The sequence below is a fragment of the Oryzias latipes genome, chromosome 17, assembly GCF_053564925.1.
Source record: "Oryzias latipes strain Hd-rR chromosome 17, Olatipes_Hd-rR_3.1".
NCBI lineage: Eukaryota > Metazoa > Chordata > Actinopteri > Beloniformes > Adrianichthyidae > Oryzias > Oryzias latipes.
In genome coordinates this window covers 5,914,673-5,934,561 of record NC_136253.1, presented here as the reverse complement: position 1 = coordinate 5,934,561, position 19,889 = coordinate 5,914,673, and positions in this window count along the sequence as shown.

Sequence of the window (19,889 nt, the reverse complement as noted above, 5' to 3'; positions counted from 1 at the left end):
TTTACCCAAATCTGGAAGCTTGTGTCAATGTACCTGAGGTTGTGTAAAACGCTCAGGTGAGGTGCAGGGTAAACTTCCCTGAGGCCACAGCTCGCATTGGTGCAGCCATCAGAATCATGGGGAGTAATGAGAAACACCAGCAACCGAGTCTGCAGGGCTGAAAACAACACTTTTTTGGAGGAAGAGGGGCAGCTCTTGATGATTGCTTATGTAATCAATAGAATTTGGTTCAATTGGGGCTCATGCAGAATATGAATCTTTTGGGGGGGGGGGGGGTGTTAAACTGAGACCATCAAACTTTGAGATTTAGGATAGATCTCACTCCGATGTTAAATTCTGCCTTATTTCAGAAACATTTTGGCATCTTCAATTAAAAACTTATGAAGGTGATTACAATGAGAGAGTTGAGATTTCCATTAAAAAGTGTCATGAAACAGCGAAGGTTCCAGTGGGGACCAATTTGTCAGAAATATTCATTTTAAAGGGCCTGTATCATGCGTTTTTGCTTTTTAAGTAAACTATATCCACACATGTGATAACATATGACCTTTGCCACACTAAAGAAGGGCCTTTTAAATGAAATATATGTTATTTTCGCCATTTATTTTCCTAGTTGAAAGTAAGACGACTCGATTTCTGAGGCCTCGCTTTTCCCTCCTCGTGGGTGCCGCCCATTTCATGACGTCAACCTAGAGCCGGCCTCAGCAGCGTGTCTGCGTTTCGCCCATAAGAATTAAAAACATCAGAACTATCGCAAAGATGGATGTGCGTGATGATTCGTGATTGATTCGTGCCACTAACTGATTGAAAAAACAACAGCTGATGTTGGAAGACTTCCTGTCTGATTCTGGTTTGGAAATATTTGTTGCAGGACAGTAAAATAACCCTCACTGTCTATCCCAGACAGAAATACACCAAGCTGCTTTGGTTTATTGTGAAACACAACAGTACCATTCTGAAGTGACCACACTCTTTAACCCTTGTGCTATCCTTAGCACTTTACGTTGGGAGTTGGGTCATCTAGACCCACTAGACAGTGCTCTGAACCTTTTTTCTCCAATGATTTATGATCTTCACTGGTGTCCATGGATTACATGAAATCTTTCCACCTTTATCCACCTTTGTCATGGTAGGGAGAACACGTCAATGTAAGGCTGGGGTCATCTAAGATAGCACAAGGGTTAAGGCATAAAAGGTCCTCAAAAATATTCTTCATTGATTTTTCCTTTCAAGGTAATATAAGTCAAGTCTTGAACTGAAGGGCACGTTGCGAATTAGCGACATACAACATGAAGGAGTTAAGGAAAGCAGAGCCTGTTTGAATGTTTTTTTCATTCGTTTTGGAAGCATAACAGAAGCACAAAGAACAGTAAAAATTAGTATTTTATAGGAAACAGGAGCAGGAGGTAAACCATAGACACAAAGTGAAGGTGGACGATCCATTATTGTTTTTTACTGAGAATTTCTGCAGGAATTTTAGAAATAAAGAAAGACAAAATTACTCCAAAGCTGCAGTAGTAAGTAAAGAAGCAGTTAAAGTGGTGAGTGATTTAAAGTCTACTTGTGGACTCTTGCTCCTCACAAACCCACGGGCTTGGTGGTGGGGGGTGGGGACTCTCAAAATCTAAAATAACCACGGCTTTATGTGAACTCCAGTTTTTCCTGTGAGTGTACCTGTGTGCACATGGCTGCTGAGTGACAGTCTCAGCTTTATGTGATCTCACCATCACCATCAGGCAGTCATACAAGTTTAAAATGCAATCACCATGCAAGCAGCCTGCAGGACGCCAGCAGCTGCAGGGCCACGCTGATCGATCATAGCGGCCTTTGTTCCACCAAGGTTATGATGCTCACTGCCTGATGGTGAAGGCCAGCTCCATTATGATGATGATGATGATGATGATGATGATGATGATGATGAGGCTGCTGCTGATCAGCAGGTGCCAGCATGGCTCAAGTACTCACTTATCACCTGTCGCGGGCTGTCACATGGATGAGTGTCAGTGGTCTGCAAGGCCCGTCTTTTCTCCCTTTCACGCCGCGGACACGAGCCCCGCTTCAGATTTACGGCTGAGAGCAGCTCTGCAGGAGGGGGACCTTGACGAGGGACTCTGACTGGCTTTTGTCCTTTCCATAATTAGACAGTACATCCAATTCACCCCGTTCATTACCCCTGCGCCTGCTGACAAATGATGAGCAGGCCTGCTTTAATGCACGCTCTCCGGCTGTCCTGTCTGGGGTGAATGAGCAACAGCACATACAAGAGATCCTGGGATGTGAGGAGAATTTACAAGGCAGTTCAGCATCACATCTTACTAAATGTGTTACAGCAGTATGTTTCAGCACAGTTCACACACGGACTATAAAGGTCCTCAGAGCAGTTGTGAGTCAGTTCCTATAAATACCACCCAGATGTTGCTTCTTCAGACACGCCTGGTAAACACAGCCCTGCAATGAGCCGTCCCTGTGAGAGGGTGATGATAGTCATTCCTGTCTTCATGTTGGATCAAACATCTAATGAATCCTCATTAAATGCCAAAAATGATTCTGTTATTACCAAGTTAGAAAAAGCATCTTTTGTCACAGCTTTGGCGAATGCCAGACTGCAAAAACCGGCCCCTTGGAACTGCTTGCACCTTTGCTATTCTCAATGTTTATTAGTGACCTTCTGGAGGTTGTGAATTCATCCTAAAGGGTCTTGTATGTGAACGCCGTCAAGATGTACCAAACTATCACCTCACCACTGTACAGCTCTTCAAAATGACCTTAACAACCTCTGCAGATGGTCCTCAAACTGGCTTTTAAAACCCAACCCACAAAAATGCACAATATTTACAGTTACTCTGAAAAAGGTTCCTATTTGCCAAACATTCCATTTCATTCCATTAACTCCTCCCCCCTGCAGCAAGTGGACAAAGTGCACAACTCGGGCGTCAACCTCGACACCAAACTACGTTTTTCCGCCCATGTCAGCAGCAGCACAGTTACAAAAGCAAGCCGCTCACCAGGTCACAGTCATGGACTGTGACGTCTGTCACCAAAGGTAAGTTGTGTTTTTTAAAACAAAGCCATTCAGAATGTCATTATTTTGCAGCATTTGAAGAGATTTTAGTGAATGTCTTTCACTCCTTTCAAGGCAGAACCGCTGAGGTCGAGGAGGCATTCCTAACTAATTCTGACCTTTCCCTCTTTTTCCAATAAGTTGTATCCTAACTATGAAGACATTTTCTTTTTTAAACATGTTTAAGATTTGGAAAGATAGTAAATCTTAATATTAAAAGCTGGAAGTTTCTATTTGAAGATGATAACCTTATTATGAACAGGTATACTTTTAGAACATTATTAAATGTGATTTTTTTCAGAAATAAAAGTGTTTTAATTTAAAAAGAATCCAGAATTTGAACTCATTTTTCTTTCTTAAACTTTCCTGTTCGGTTTGGGATTGTTCTACATTTTAATCTTAATTGCCTCTGAAATGAACATTTCTCACTTACTAAAAACAATTTTGTGGAAAAGTTTTATACTTTTTGATTTCACAAAAACATTTCACATCACTGGGTAAAGTTTGATTTCTTTCTCTAAACTACAGTTTAATTTTCACATTTAATCTAGCAGAACAAACCATTTCAGCTGTCAGCTTGTTGCTTTATGGTCCTGGACTCTCTTTGTTTCACTTTATTGCACTTGTTTCAGAAAGTTTTTAGATTGAGTCTGTTTGCTTTGGTTGAGTTGACTTCCTGTTTCATTTTGCAGGATTTAGTTTGACATTTTTTTATGTTTCTGCTCACCTGGGTTCAATAAAAGACAATAAAATCCGTAGTTCACAACCGAGCTTGTTTCAAGACAGGATAATACATTGGAACATCTGTTGGAAGACAGCACAGCTTTATCCCTCAATGTTGACAAAATGCTATTTAATTTTATTTGGAGGAACAAAAACTAAGAATCCAACTTCAATTTGGAATTTCATTCCAAATTACATTTTCTTCAAATTAGGAGGCATAAACTTTCTTTTGCATTGTAATTATAATGTGCAAAAGATGCCGCACATTGACCCAGACTTTCGCCTGTACTTAGAACATGTTATGTTTGGCCTCACCCACTGTCCATCTCATAAAAAAGAACAATTATACATCATTAACCTTTTACTGTTTTTATGCAAATGGGACATTCATAAATCCAAAGTTCAAATCATACCCCTCATCTTTATCAATGAGTTCAAGCAATGCGTGGACACAATAAGAAACTCTGACAATGAGAAAGCAATTAAAACATTTGATCTGTGCGTCTGTTTCAATGTCTTTGTGTAAAATGTAATTATAACCCCCTGGTTTGTTCCTTTCCTGTTGCTGTCTTGCACTGTTGTGTATTAGATTGTTGTGTTCAATAAAGACTGGAAAAAAAACGTGTAGGAAGACAGGAGACATAAAAGTTTTGTCAGGAATCCGGATGACCCAGATGCAGAAATGAACCACCAAGTGGAGTGAGGAGAAGGATTTTTATTGAAATAAAAAGGTGCCACTACAAATGGGACTAAACCGAACAAACACTCCACCACAGACCACTAAAACATTCATTCATTCATTCATTCATTCACCTTCTTCCGTTTTGTCCCTTTCGGGGTCACGAGGCTGCCGGACTCTATCCAGGACAGTTGTGGGCGAAGGCAGGGGACACCCTGGACAGGTTGCCAGTCTGTCGCAGACCACTGAAACGGAGGAGCTCAAATACAAATGAAACTAAGTGCAGACAGCAGTCTGTGGGAAGAGACAGGTGAGGGAGTGAAACCCTCCAGCAGAAGACACAGTCAACCTGAACAGAAAACAAGGATCTTGGAACAAAACAAACAGGAAAATGACAGACTGTCAAAAGGTTAGCAACCACAACAATGACGTTCACAACTCATGTTGAATAACAGAAATATCTACAGAAAGTTAGTTGAAGAAAAACGTCCAGTTCGTCTTAAAATTAAAATAAAGTTTTATTTACAATAGAGCTTGATGCACCCTGTGATATTAAGAGCTGGGATAGGCTCCAGCAACCAAATGACCCTGAAAGGGATTAAGTATTTTTGGAAAACGGATTCTTGTATTTTGGGATAAAGTAATTCCCTTTTTTTTAATTGGCCGGGCAGGAGGCAGGTAGAGGAGGTGGCAGCGGATGAACACATTCTCCTCAAAGTGAAGGGGTGGTGGGATGTATCTTAACCCTTGTGCTATCTTAGATGACCCCACCCTTACATTGACGTGTTCTCCCTGCCATGACAAAGGTGGATAAAGGTGGAAAGATTTCATGTAATCCATGGACACCAGTGAAGATCACAAATCATTGAAGAAAAAAGGTTCAGAGCACTGTCTAGTGGGTCTAGATGACCCAACTCCCAACGTTAACGTGCCTAGGATAGCACAAGGGCTAAAATAACTCCCAGCAGTCTGAGCCCTCAACAGCAAATATGATGACAGAGCTGAAGACCATCCATCGCGTCCGTAGCTATAGGAATTATCGAAAGAGACGTTTTTGCATTAAGCCCTAAAGACAGGGATGCTGTTTGCCTCCCAACCTGAAAACAGGAGTTGATCCTTTTCAATGAATTTTCATGAAGAAGGACTCAGTGTTTGCTGCAGCTGATTGTTATCCACGTAGAGTCCAACGATGCAGTGTTTGGATTATATTTGGTTTCAGATAATCACCTTTAATCACTACTATTGTTGGGTTTAGTAAAATGAAACACTTTTTTGTGGTTTATTGAGCACCTATGGGATGAGTTTTTAGAACCTCTGTATTTCTTTGTCACAGGAGTTCTGTAGTCTTGAAAACACAAAATAATAGCTCCCTCTCACACAAGTATAGATTTCCATTTTTCCTGTTCTTCTCCTACAACAGAAGAATTTAGAACAGTTACTTAAATTATCAAGCTGCCAACTAATCCCCTTTTAACAATGCTTCGTATTTGACTTTTTTTTTGTTTTTTGAGCCTTAATGTACCAAATCTAAGCTGAGGTCTTTTAACTTAGCATCACTTAAACATGCTGCAACAAACGTTTTCAGCTTGACCTCATCCATCCTCACAGAGTAGTGGGATTAGCTTTGCATGTAATTAATCCATTGGAAACATTATAATGAAAGCTGACAGGCCATTAAAGAGGAAGTAAATGGCTCGTATTATCACTCAGGTCAAAAATAGGAGACGTGTTCATGATGGACTGCAGGAAAATCAGAAAGGCTTGTCACTGAATTTTATAGTTTCCATCACCAGGCCCATTTTAATGTAAATAAAGCCAAAACACTGCTTAGTCCTACCCACTCACTCAGTAAATTACAGTCATTATGCTTCAATCTGTTCACTTGGTGTGTACTTACAGTTGGATTGAATCAGGACGTTGGATACAATGGGATTCATTTGTTTTCATGTTTTTGACTGTGGATGCATGACCACAAGGGTGATGGGAATCCTTTGCACTGAGGTGGCCTTTAATTAAATTGTTCCCTCAGGCATGATGAGAGGGAATCTCGTTTCAGGGGTGACTGCCTTGCGGTGGTGCTTTGTTAAAGGCTCCAGTCCAGAGAAAAAGTCCAGATTCAGCCGCAGTACCGTCATCTTACTGTTACAACCAAACCACATTCAAAGCGGAAAACAGATCAGCATTCTTGGAATTTGAACAAATTCGTTGTAGAAATGTGTGCGGCATTTAAAAAGCACTAAGACTATTTGATTTTTGTAATCGTATTTCAGAATGAGAATTTGTTTCAGTTCCATCCAGTCAATTATTCCAATAATGACACCAATTCCTCAAAATTTGCAATGGTTTTTTTTGTGGTATAGTATCTAACAATCAGCCCATTTAATCGTTCCATTTCAGAGTTTAAGTCTGGGTTTTGTTACTTATTTTAACTACAGGGAATAACACAACCATGCAACAAAAAGCCTGGTTTGACGTCTTGTGGGTATATCATGCTTGGTCGGAGATCCTACATGTCGGTAGAGATCATTTCATAATTTAGGTTAGATTGATACAAGACAAGGGTCAACTATTTTGCACATCGTTCCATTTATAAAAGTTGATTTTAGCTATTTTTATTAGTGTGTAACCCTTGTGCTATCCTAGGCACTTTAATATTGGGAGTTGGGTCATCTAGACCCACTAGACAGTGCTCTGAACCTTTTTTCTTCAATGATTTGTGATCTTCACTGGTGTCCATGGATTACATGAAATCTTTCCACCTTAATCCACCTTTGTCATGGCAGGGAGAACACGTCAATGTAAGGGGGGGGTCATCTAAGATAGCACAAGGGTTAAACTGATGAAGGCTATCATTAACCTTATATCTGTGGTGGTGAGTATCTTAAGCCTCAGTTGTTTGCACCTTTACGGTGTTGTGGGTTTTTGGGTTTTCCAGGGCCGTAGAGGGTGGAGGACAAGAGCATCTTAAGAGGGGCAGTGCCCTTGAGACCCCTACAACCACTTTAAGGGACATCATAAAATGGAACGCACCATTGACGTGTGTGTGGTATAAGTAAAGAACCTGTAAGGCAAATAAAAGTTGCAAGCATGTATGACGTAAGAGTGATGCTGGTGTACAGTGCCCTTATGCCAGACTGGTCGTTAGTAGGTGGTGTACGCACGGGGTGTGCATGTGATACGTGACTGCTTGTAAGACGCCCGAAGGATGTCCACACAAACTACACTGTCTAATTTCCTCCAGACTGCACACAATGAGTGTAAACAGCACTAACAGGCTCCTTGCGCAGTAAATAGGATTTGGAGGGCTTTGAAAAATGAAAAATCCGTACAATGTAGCTACGTTTCTCCAACTTCACCCTAACTTACCCTCACGTGTTGTATAAGTGTTCACTACAAAGTCTGAAGCACACGCATAGAAAAAAATGTTCATAAACTTTTTCGCGCTATACATCTTCACATAGTGATCTGTGACTTTGATATTTTGTGTGGACCACCTGCGTGCCCCGTACAGGTTTGCCCCTTTTTCACCTGTGGACAGCCCCTTTCCACCACTGACGGTATATGAGAACTGGACTGAGCGAGTGTGATGCCACCCATAGAAAATCCCTTGCTTCGGGTCCAACCAAATCAAATTAATTCAGTGGCCAATTGTCCGCGATACGAACATCCTCATGTTGGAATCAGACGTCCTCTGTAAACCGTGATTGGTCCATGTTGGTTTGAGTCTACATTTCTATGACAACCACTCTCTCCAATCAGGAGTAAGCTTGTTAGAAGGCCATCGTCCTTCAACTAAATGTGGAAACGGGATAACCTGTCAATCAAATGCTTTGAATGTTTGACGCAAGACAATAGTTTTATGGAGGCATCTGATTGGCCAGTTTATAACTTGAATAACTTTCACTACAGAAAAAATATAATGAACAAAAAATTGGGATTATCAAGAACATGTTAATAAAGAATTGTTTATCTGACCAACAGAATGATTGAGTAATAGGAGTTTAGTTCTCTATAGCGGTCTATGGGATTTTGGCTCCTTGGGACCAGCAGGTACTTCCTGTTTGAGGGGAGGGGTTGCTCAGTCCAGTTCTCACACGACGTCCATGGTATCGGTCCAGAAGTACAGTTGTGACAAAGGCTTTACCTAAAGTCAATTCTTAAAACGATCATTCTGAAAGGTGACTGGTCTTTGACGAAGAGAACAAAAAGTCAGAACCCATTCATGTCCTTCGGTGATTTTTCCTGTCCTGTACTGCCCTGATTTTTCCTTTTTCCTGCACTTTCTTGCTTGGGAAGCATGGTAGGGTGTTGTAAATGCACATCACTGTCACACTTTTGCTTATTTCAGCTGAAAGCAGAAACAGTTTAAACACAGCCAAACAGCTCCAGTTCTCCTCTTCCTCTGTTTCACAGAAATCAAAGTGTAATGAAACCTTTCTGTAAGAATTGCTGCACTTGCAGCCACTTCAGTGTCCATCTACTATTTCAGCTAATGGAAATTCACTCTTTACTGGTTTTCTCAATGTGCAGCTTCAACGTCCTGTTCTAAGCCCTCTTGATTTAAATCTTTATTGAAAGTTGTGCTCCAATCTGAGGAAAACGCTCCCTTGTGCTTGGTGTTTGGGAGGCAAATTACAGTTTGCGTCAGATGTGATTTCAGCACTCCACTCCGTCTCACATCTCATTGGCTTGAGAGGAGAAGAACCTGGTGTCCTCGCCATCAAGAGAAGAGACAGTAAAACTGCCTGTGCACTCCGACTCCCTGGTAATATCCCAATGAGATCCAGGCCAACAACCATTCTCCCCCCTCTGGCTGACGAGTGCTAAGGCTGAAGGAGAAGCCACTAATTAACTCTGTAAGTGTTGTTTGTCTGGCTTTATGCTCCCACAGAGAGCCAGTTTGTCTGTGTCATCGGTGAGCGAATGTGATGTCCTGGCTGCTCCCGACGTTAGCAAAATCCCAGCAGGTGCTCTGAGCTTTGGCGCTGGCAGCGTGCCGCTGCTCCTGCCTCGCCAGGCTAATATAAACATCTCATTATCAGGGTCTGAGGGAGTCACGCCCATCTGTGCTGTCGGGATATCTCACAATGGACAGGCAAGTAGGCCAGATGCTAGTCAAGGCCTTCCCAATGACCAAGCTTTTATATGTGGTCAACAGGAAACATGGGATCCAACATCGTTCATGAATCTTAGGAGTGTTTAAGGCAGGCAAGCTCCATCTTTATGTTGTTATTCTTCCAGATACATTCAGCTTTCAAATGATCAATCCTAGTAGGAGGGCCTCCACACAGTGCACCATTCAATCCAGGTTTCATGATCAGGGGAGGAGCTCTCTGAAACATATAAATAAATATGATCAAGTAAGATAAAGTAACATCTGTCCACTAATCTACATCGTACAAAATCAATTTTTGCGCTTCTACGAGTGTTATATTGTTCTTTCCTCACAAAACGAATTCCCAAAGCTGTTTTTTGATCCCTTCACGAATTTCTCAGTATTCTTCTAAAAACTTGCGTTCTGAGCACCAGCCCCTCCCAATCCACCAAAACGAGGGGGTTCTCACATTGTGACATCACAAAGTGAGGAACAGACCTTTCCAGGAAGAGTCTGCGTCTAGCCCCGCCCCCAGGCTAATACACACACCCACTTTCTCTGTGGAGCTAGCGGTGACCGGCTAAACGCTTTCCTTTCATCTGAACAAAATGCACATCCATCTTTGGAAAAGTTTGGATGTTGTTTGTTTTCGTGAGCGAGACACATCCATGCTGCCGCGGACGGCTCTAGATTGACATCATGAAATGGGCGGCACCCAGAGAGAAAGGTGGAGCCTCAAAGATCAAGTCGTCTTACTTCCAGGTAGGGAAATGAGCTGCGAAAATAACTCATATTTCATGGTTCTTTAGTCCACCAAAGGCAATATATTATTCATATACATGGATTTTGTTTACTATGAAAAAACTTGAGAATTCAGGCCCTTTAAGTTAAAACTGTTAAAGAAGTGCCCTCTTTTTTTTTAAATAAAATGAATACATTTCTGTGAAAGATACAAGAAAAAAGGGGCGACAAACCCCCCCAGTGTTCTATCGAACCCATGTTCTTTTAACCCTGGTCTTCTGAGCTGCTGCTTCTGTCTTTGCGGCTGCGCTCAGAGTCTCAGAGCTGCCAGATAGTTCATATTTCAGAAAAATGCTTTATATTATTTAGTCAAGGACACACTTTTTACTTTAGCCAGACGTCTAAACGGTGCCTCAATTCAACAGAGCAGATCATGCAGGGACAGGAAACTGGGTACTGAGTACAAAATAAAACACCGGGGGAAATTTTAACTAAATGAACAGTATTTCTGGTGAGTTCATGTCTTCCTCACTACAGATCTGACACTAAATTAATCAGTTTAACATAATATTTTCTGATTAGATTTGCCCTCTTTAAACCCTGCATCATTCAGTTTCACCATCTTTTGTATTAAAACCATTCTAGTCTCAACTAAAAGCCCGTGTTTAGAGGATGCAAAGGAGAATTTAGCTGTGAATCCCAACATAGAACCAGAGTCACACTGGATCCAGCTGTCAGGAACTGGAGGTGTACGAGCCAAAATGCAGGAAACTGGGCCTGGTGACAGAAACGAAGACGTTTAATGAATAAACTTAAGTGGAGAAGCAAAAAGCAGATTATCTGATAATGTAGAACTGGAAACCAGACACTTCTACTCACTAAGGACAATTAATAGAACAGAAGACAGCTGTGGATGATTAACGTGAACCTGGAGTGATTGACAGGGGACAGAACATGACCAAAACACCACGGAAAAGCAAAAACTAAACCACAGAATCCTCACAACAACATGATTTCATTAAATGTTATTAAAAATGTTGGAATTCTGGGGATGAAAGTTGATTGATGTCTGTGTTTGAAATATTACCATCTGGATTAAACTTAATTCTTGATTATGTCTGCAGCACATTGTGGCAACAGAATTTGCCTCTAGTGTTTTATTGCTTTGATGTCCTCCAAAGTGAACAAACTCATGTTAACAATAATTTGTTTACATATAAAAATGACAATTGTATCACTTTTGCCTACACAGGTATCACAGGTAACGGAGTAGTTATCTATTAGTGGTTAACTTAACTTCTGTATTTTTTAAAGGACAACAAAACGTGTTTTAGCTGCCCTCAATCCTGTGCACATCCCTGATGGGGATTAATCAATTTATTCCCTTAATCGAATTATATTGACTCTTATATTTCTAAGATCCAACCACATCGATCTGTCTGAGGCAAGTTGTTAACCCACCCAAAGCATCATAACATTGTTTTAAATTGAAATAAATCAACAATGATATTTAAAAATGTCATTTGGAGTGATAGACACTAAGTTTATTTTACAGTAAAAATTACCAACTGAATCACAGCACACAACACACATGTGATGGCAACATAAACAGATCAGTCCATCATTCTAGTCCAATGTGTGGAAACACTTTGAATTTAATATGTATTTACACTTGATAATCTTGTAAGAAATAGAAGGATTCTGGAAAACTTCACCTGCACTGTTCAGTACCCTGGTATTAATCTCTGAGTCACACTGGTCAAGGTTCTGGATAAAGATGTCCTGGACCCAGGACATCTTTATCTGGCAGTGAATTGGAACTTGCAAAATGAACCAAAAGTGGGAGCCCACTGTGCTCCCCCCTTTCCTGTTCACATTGTACACTAGTGACTTCCAGTACAATTCCGAGTCGTGTCATCTCCAGAGGTTATCTAACGATAATGGTGGGCAGGAGGAGGAATATTGGGAACTTGTGGATAAATTCGTGAGGTGGGGTGGAGTAAATCACCTGCTGCTCAATGTGGAAAAGACCAGAGAGATGGTGATTGACTTCAGGGAGAAACGACCAGCTTCCCAGCCTCTCAGCATCTTGGCAGGGATGTGGCAAAGGTAGAGGAGTACAAGTACCAGGGAGTAACCATCGACCACAGGCTGAGCTGGAAGACCGACTGCATTGTTGTGTACAAAAAGGCCATGCAGCAGCAGACTCTACTTCCTGAGGAGACTAAGGACCTTCAATGTGTGCAGCAGGATGCTCGAAATTTTTTACCAGTCTGTTGTGGCCAGCACTCTGTTCTTCTCGGTGGTCTGCTGGGGGGGGCAGAATAGCTGCCAGTGACAGAAAGAGACTGAACAAACTGATTAGAAAGGCTGGCTCTGTAATTAGGTGCAAAATGAAAATGCTTTGGAAGCTGTGATGGAGAGGAGGACTTTGAATAAACCTGTATCCATCATGGGTAATCCTGAGCGTCCTTTCCATCCTGCACTTGACCGTCAGCAGAGCACCTTTTGCAAGGGGCTAAGGTAGCTTTATTGTCACACCAACCGCTACAGGAGATCATTCCTACTTCACTCCATTGGACTTCATAACTTGTAATCCATTTGCCATTGATTACCTCATTCGATGTGTGTTTTCTAGAGCTGTTATCTGAACGGATTGTTTGCCTGATTGTCACTCATTGTTTGTTTGTATCGAGCCTGCATATGGTCACTGCAACAACCCAATTTCACAAGCTGGGATCAATAAAGTATCTTTATCTTATCCTGTCTTAAAATCCACTATAAATCGCATCAGCAATCACAAGTTATGATATGGATCAAAAATGATTTGATACACTCCAAACTATTGACGTAACCTGAGGCAGGGACATTGTGCCTCCATGCAGAACGCACAAACACTCACAAAATGTGATGATTGTGGTGCATGTCCTTGCAGTTTTACAACATGTTGCCCTGAGCAGGATCAAGACCCCCTGGAGCCCCTGGGCACTCAAGCTCAGGATAGGTTTTTAATTTAGTTTTTGCTCATTCCTGTAAATAACAGTAAAATAACTAAGTCAATAAGTAAATTACACTATTCAGGAATGCACCTTTACCAAATATGAACAAAGTATGTAAGTTTGGTAAATAAAAACAAAAGCAAAGTCACTCCAAGAAAACGATAGAGTCCAAGAGCAAGCGTTTAAATAAATGTTAGCTTAAGGTGGACTGCGTTAGGACATGGGTTTCGTTTATTAATTATTAAACTTTATGCAAAACAGCACATTCCCAAAACATTCAGATCCACTTCCTCCACCCAAAACAACTTGCAAAGATTGCATATGCTGCAGTTTTTAAATTAGGATCTTGCAGAGAAGAACCGGAAATGAAGAACTGCTGGAACAAATGAAATGGTCTGAAGCTCTTGATGGTCTGACATATTTATTAACCCGTGAGGTGTTTTCTGTGACAGCAAAGCTACAGGAGCGACGCTCTGGCAACAGCAGCAAACACTGCAAATCTTTGTTTCCTTTGAGGGAGAAGAATTTCAGACTAAATCTCAAAGGAGGAGAGGTTTTCTGCTGGTCAAATCTAAACCAGCCTTTTAGAAAGATGGGATCACCTTCCCCATCTCTACCCCAACAAGTGTTTGAAGTGCAAATAGAAGGACATACAGATGTCTATTTAAATAAAAGTCTTGAGTTTGTTTCCCAAAGGCTCATGGGAAGCCAATTACCTGGTGATGCAATCAAGAGTAACTGCAAGGAAAGACGATGCTTTCTTATGGCCATGCTTCAATTAAAGCAACAATGTAAAAAATTGTTGACTTTGCAGTAAACCCTTGCTTTACTCCTATTTTAAGGTTTAATCAGGTTTTTGACAGCATAGCTAATATACTAAAAAAGTATTAGTTCAGCTAAAAAAAAAACGTGCCGTTGTTTAGAAAAGTCTTAAGCTGAGGCAGGAACACACACATCCTTGTAAGTGTGGCCACCCACTGGGTTCATGGAAGTCTGTGAAGAGATCCAGAATGTTCTGAGAAACATTTATTTCTAGGAAACGCTTCCAGCCAGCAGGAGCTCTCTTTGATCCGTTAGCGCCTTCAAAGCAACTGTCACAGTCTTGCAGTGCATTCGACAGGACAGTCAGTCCCCTCGTTCTGATGTCACACATAACAGGACATCATCGGCATAAAACCGTAAATATTCAGAGTAGATAGGAGGAAAATGTGGCTGAAAGATGTGCAGCAGGATAAACCGTCATGATGAGAAAAACAAGGCGCAGGGGCGGACTTACTATTATATATATATTATTATAATCTGAAATGATTTCCACGCCCATTATTTTTAACTCTGTCATCAATAACCCAAATCACTCAAATGGCATAAGACTGCACATGTGAAAGTGTTTTATCCTCCCCCATCCCTCTGCAGCGCTAGAATATTCCGTCAACAGCAAGTTAGCAAGCAGACTGACACTCTTTGAAGAGACTTAGAAAAATCAAGGTAAGATGAAGCGTAGCTATCCGAGCGGCGGTGAGAAGGATCATTGTTAACACAACACAAAATTCTAGCAATGTAACTAAAATTGAAACTATTGTGCAGGAAGACAAATAAAACAGGATAAAGAAGAGCAGAATTAAAAAAAACTCGATAAGAAGATAAAGAAAGTTAATTATGAGAAAAACGACAGAAAAGCAGAGGAAAGGCAAACAGAGGGCCAGGAAAATAGTCATTTTGAGAACATTTCTTTCATTTTCTATTGAGGCCACTCCATAGTGTCCTGTTTGATCAAGTGTCTTTGTTGTTTCTTTTGCCTTCTTTAATAAAATCTAACAACTTAAGGAAAAGCCAGAAAACCCTCAATTAATCCTACTAGAACGTAAGTGGTAACAACTTAGTCTATTCTATAAATTCAATGGTTATTTTCTTAAGTATAAATAATATATAAAAATACATTTGTTTGATATTTAAATGTGATTTCAATTTTTAAATTATTATCAAAACATTTGGATTCTTGACATTGATGCCGTCTAAAAGTGGATCAGTGATAAAGTTGGTTGATGAATGTTTGACCCCGTGGGTAAGAATAAAGGAAAAGACAAAAAAATGTGTTCAATCGCTGCAGAGGGCCCAATCTTATTGTTGGCCTGGGGCCCCCAAACTGTCAAGGCGAGACAATGTGGCTGTCTTAAACGCTTGTTACAGGAAGGATGACAGAGCAATGGAATGAGATGCTTGCACGTGGATCTGCACTTTAAATAATCCGTATCCACACAGATTACAAGAGGATCTCTAAAAACAAAACTTGGAAAAATGCAGCCATGCATGACCACTCAGATTTTGTCAGAGCCTACAGCAACAATTAGTCACGGCCGAACGCCTTCTGATGCCTTAGATAATTTGAAAATCATTGACATTTAGTGGCAGCTTGTACTTTTTATCCAACAAGCACTTCTGGTTGCTGACAGGCGCCGCACGCTCAGAAAAGGTGAGGGTGGCAGGATGAAGAATGAGAGGGGGAGGAAGGTGTAATCAATAAAAACATGAGGCAATTAGTACAGAACTCATATTTCTTCAGGGAGGTGAGTGTAAAAATGTGGTGACCAAAAGGATGTCTGCACCATGCAAGTCATTACTGAGGCACCAGAGCGGCTCCAGGAGCTCACGTGTTGCTTCTGAGCCTTGATGAGACCTGCATGGAATTAATTAAACCACGAAAAAGTCCCCTTCTCCATCTTTGATGCACTTTTTATAGTTTTATTGATGATGTGTGAGCCTGCTTTCAAAGATGAAAAACATTTCTGGCTGCTACCTTTAACATGGACTGGTTTTAATCCTCCAGACGCTGCTCAAATTTCAGGACATGCTTTGTAATAGAATCCCTATTGAAGGAGTGACTATAAAAACCATCACAGAACCAAACCAGGTGGACGTGTATATTCCTAAAACCACCGCTGTTCCTTCAGTTTCAGTTTCACATGCGATGACTGGAGATGCAAACATCTGAAAGTGCTCACGAGCAGAGAGAGCAGCATGAGCCGAGCTCAGCTGGAGTCAGCACTGTGGGGAAGGGGGTGTCTTGCAGTGTGCTTTGACTAAAGGTTCCCTCCCACTCTTGACTAATTGGCTTCATCTGTGAACAGGGCAGTAAAATTGTAATTAGAGCAGAAGATCAGAGGAAAAAAATGATGGAAAAGGTTTCAATTGAAAGGAAAGAGTCAGCTGGACTGGACCAGATGTCACATACGTATGTTAAAGCTGAATCAGGTATTAGAGACACCTCTGAGCTCCAGGATACAGCTGTTATTATGTAAAGAGCAACCACTACAGACACTTTAGTTCTTTCATTAATTGATAGCAATGCAGACATCAGTAACTACATCCATACATAAAAAGACAGTTCTCTTTGTGTGTATAAAAACTTTTTAAAATCCTTGAAGTACTTGAAAATGTATTTTTATTTTTTTACAGGTTGATTTGGTAATGGATTTCCCTTGTTACAAAATGTTGTTGTGCATACAAGCTTGAGATGAAGCCAAGCAGTGATTAAGACAACAGCAACAATGTTCAAAATGTCTAATTAAATGGGAATATCAAGAAAACAATTATTTTTCAATTAGAAAAGTAAAACTTCAGACTGGATTTGAAGCCTCTCCATTCTTTTTCAGAATCTGGGAGGTTGTCCTTAACCCTTGTTCTATCTTGGATGACCCCCCCCCCCTTACAATGACGTGTTCTCCCTACCATGACAAAGGTGGATAAAGGTGGAAAGATTTCATGTAATCCATGGACACCAGTGAAGATCACAAATCATTAAAGAAAAAAGGTTCAGAGCACTGTGTAGTGGGTCTAGATGACCCAATCCCAATGGTAAAGTGCCTATAGCACACCGATAGCACAAGGGTTACTCTGGAAAAAGGGTATTTGGAAGTCTGATCTACAGTCTAGTTCTTTTTTCCTGTTGTTTCTGGAGTTTTCTTTGGCTCGGGTGTGTCCTGACATGAGGAATCTGACTTTTGCAGCCCATGTCTAGTATTTGTCTGTGTGTGGTGACTCTTGATGCTCTGACTCCAGCCTCAGTCTGTGAAGCTCCACAAATCCCTAAATGGATTTTGTCTGACAATCCTGTCAAGGCAGCAGTTCTCCGGGGGCTGCTGAACTTTCCCCTTTTACTACATTTTCCGTTAATATGTTTGAATACAGCACTCTGTGAACAACTGGCTTGTTTAGCAATGATCAATTGTAGCGTGCCCGCCTTGTTAAGGGTGTTGCACTTATTTTTGTTGAAACTTCTAACATGTGCTTGTGGAGGCTTTAAAAAGGGCAGAAGTGTCCTTGTTACAATCTCAAAGGCGACGCCATAAAAGTTGCAATTTGTCTTTCTTTCCCCTCTTTTGTTGTGTTTTTTTTCACCGTTTCTATTTGATGGCTTAAACTGCTGCACAGTGTCCCTGGGCTCTGCAGAGCCGTGTGCCCTGGAGAGCTCATCCTGCTGCAAATGTGTTCCAGAGGTCAAACATTCAGCAGGAACAAATCTGCAACCGTTTGATGGAAAATACTTCAGCTGTCTGGTTGACCTTGCCCACGCCGGCCTTGCACAGAAACCGAAAACATCCGTTCAGCTGTGGGGAAAGAAGCATCTGGGCTTACTGTAGAGCAGACGGTTGATCCTTCCTCTCTGGAAGCGTATTGTCCAACCAGCCCAACAACTCATTAGTTACTCTGTTGTTGTAAATTGCGTCACGTCCATTAATCCTGTGTAGCTCTGTCTATAGTTCCATTGTCAGCCTCAGAGAAATGAATAGGCTGCAGAGCTGCACTCGCAGCCATTTAGTTATTAGTAAATATATCAGGCGTGTCATTGTGCTTTCTGAAAATCCCATAAAGAAGACTAAGGATGCAGCTGAACCCATGAGGTCAGCTCACTTCCTGGATGCCCAAAACGTACTTTTATTCCCTATATGCAATATCTGGCATGTATTGTGACTGGGAAGTAGTGAGCAGATGTACAGCTCTAAGCTGTGCTAAAATCACAGAGTTTCTCCAAGAATAATCAATTAAAACAGCATCAGTTCTTGTTACCACAAGGCTGCATTTCCAAACATCTTGGAGTCATTGGCACAGCTCCTCCCTGGATTTAGTTTGCTTCAGTGTCCTCTGTCACTTCATATCATCTCCAGCAGAATCCAGAATGTTGACAGTGAGTTGAAATGAGGCTTCTGTGGGGCCCAGCCATCTGCTGCAGTAATCCATGTCGTTTTTGCTGAAGATTCTTTGTTTCGACTGCAGATGGAGGAACTTTTGACCAATCAGGCTGCTCCCTGACAGTTCTGTTTGATGCACTTTTAACTTCTTTAGCAAAGGTTTGAATCTCTGCACAGAGGTGTGTGTGCATCCTGAGGAGACTGACGTTAGCATCCCTGCATGGCTGGGAAGTTACTTCTACAAACAACAAGCAATAACACCATTTAAAATGGATTCCTCTCTGCTGTGACTCCTTTTGATCAACACAGCAGAAGCAGTGTGACGGAGAACTTTGGCTTCTCCTGTTCTGTCATCGGGTGAGGACATTTCAAAAGAAACCTGTTTTCTGAGTTTAGCTTTAATTTCTGCAAGCATCTCAGCCATAAAGAACAGTCGCACTCTGAAGGAGTCTCCAAATGACTTTAAAAAACCCGCACAAAAAGTCTGAAAAAGGAGGTTTACTTATTAAACCAAATACTATGGAGATCAGATAAATTCCTTTTGTTTGAGAGCAGGTATCTTTTGGAATCTTAGACCTATATCTAGTTCCATAAGCCAAAAAACATGAATGTATTTCTTCACAGAGAAATGCATCTAACGGTTTGGATCTTCCTTTTGAGTGACATTTATACATGTAAGGAAATAAATAAGGAAATCCTCCAAGACTGATCTGTTGGGATAGATCAATAGATCCTGTGTGAAAAATCTAATTTCTTCCACTGATAGATGTCCATGCAAAAATTCATTGTAATTCATTTTTTTAGCTATGGTTCTTTTTATCACACAATTGCCTGATTCCATTGGCCACTTCAATTTAATTAGCACGTTTATGCATCGTTAACAGGAACTTCAGGCGAAACACAAAACCATTTTCACACACATTTTCTAATTTATCACACTTCACATGAGTGCCTGATATCTGAATGTTTTTTAGACTAAGACGAAATGCTGCAATGCTGTACAATTCTAACAACACAAGTCTCATTATTCTACATGTAGCTACCGGCCTCTGCAACACACAGTCAAGTGACTACTTCCAATGAAAAGTCCAACCATATGCGGCTACCTGCACATTTTGAACTTCCAAGTTCAAAACTCTTCATGTTCACTCGTAGCCCAATAAAAGTCTCTATTACTGCTTTACAAAACGTGCGGCCATTGAACTTGTGTTAATAGCCAAACCAGTTGAACTTCGACCAATCAGGGACTTGGATTTAGTAGTGATGTTCGGATGGTGTACCTTCTAATTTATGGAACAACCAAATGTTCATGGAGTAGAAATTGATAACTGCGGTTTGTGTCTAGCCAGAGTTATATGACACCAAGTCTTTGATATATCGTTATAGAGCCATAACAGAAAAAAGT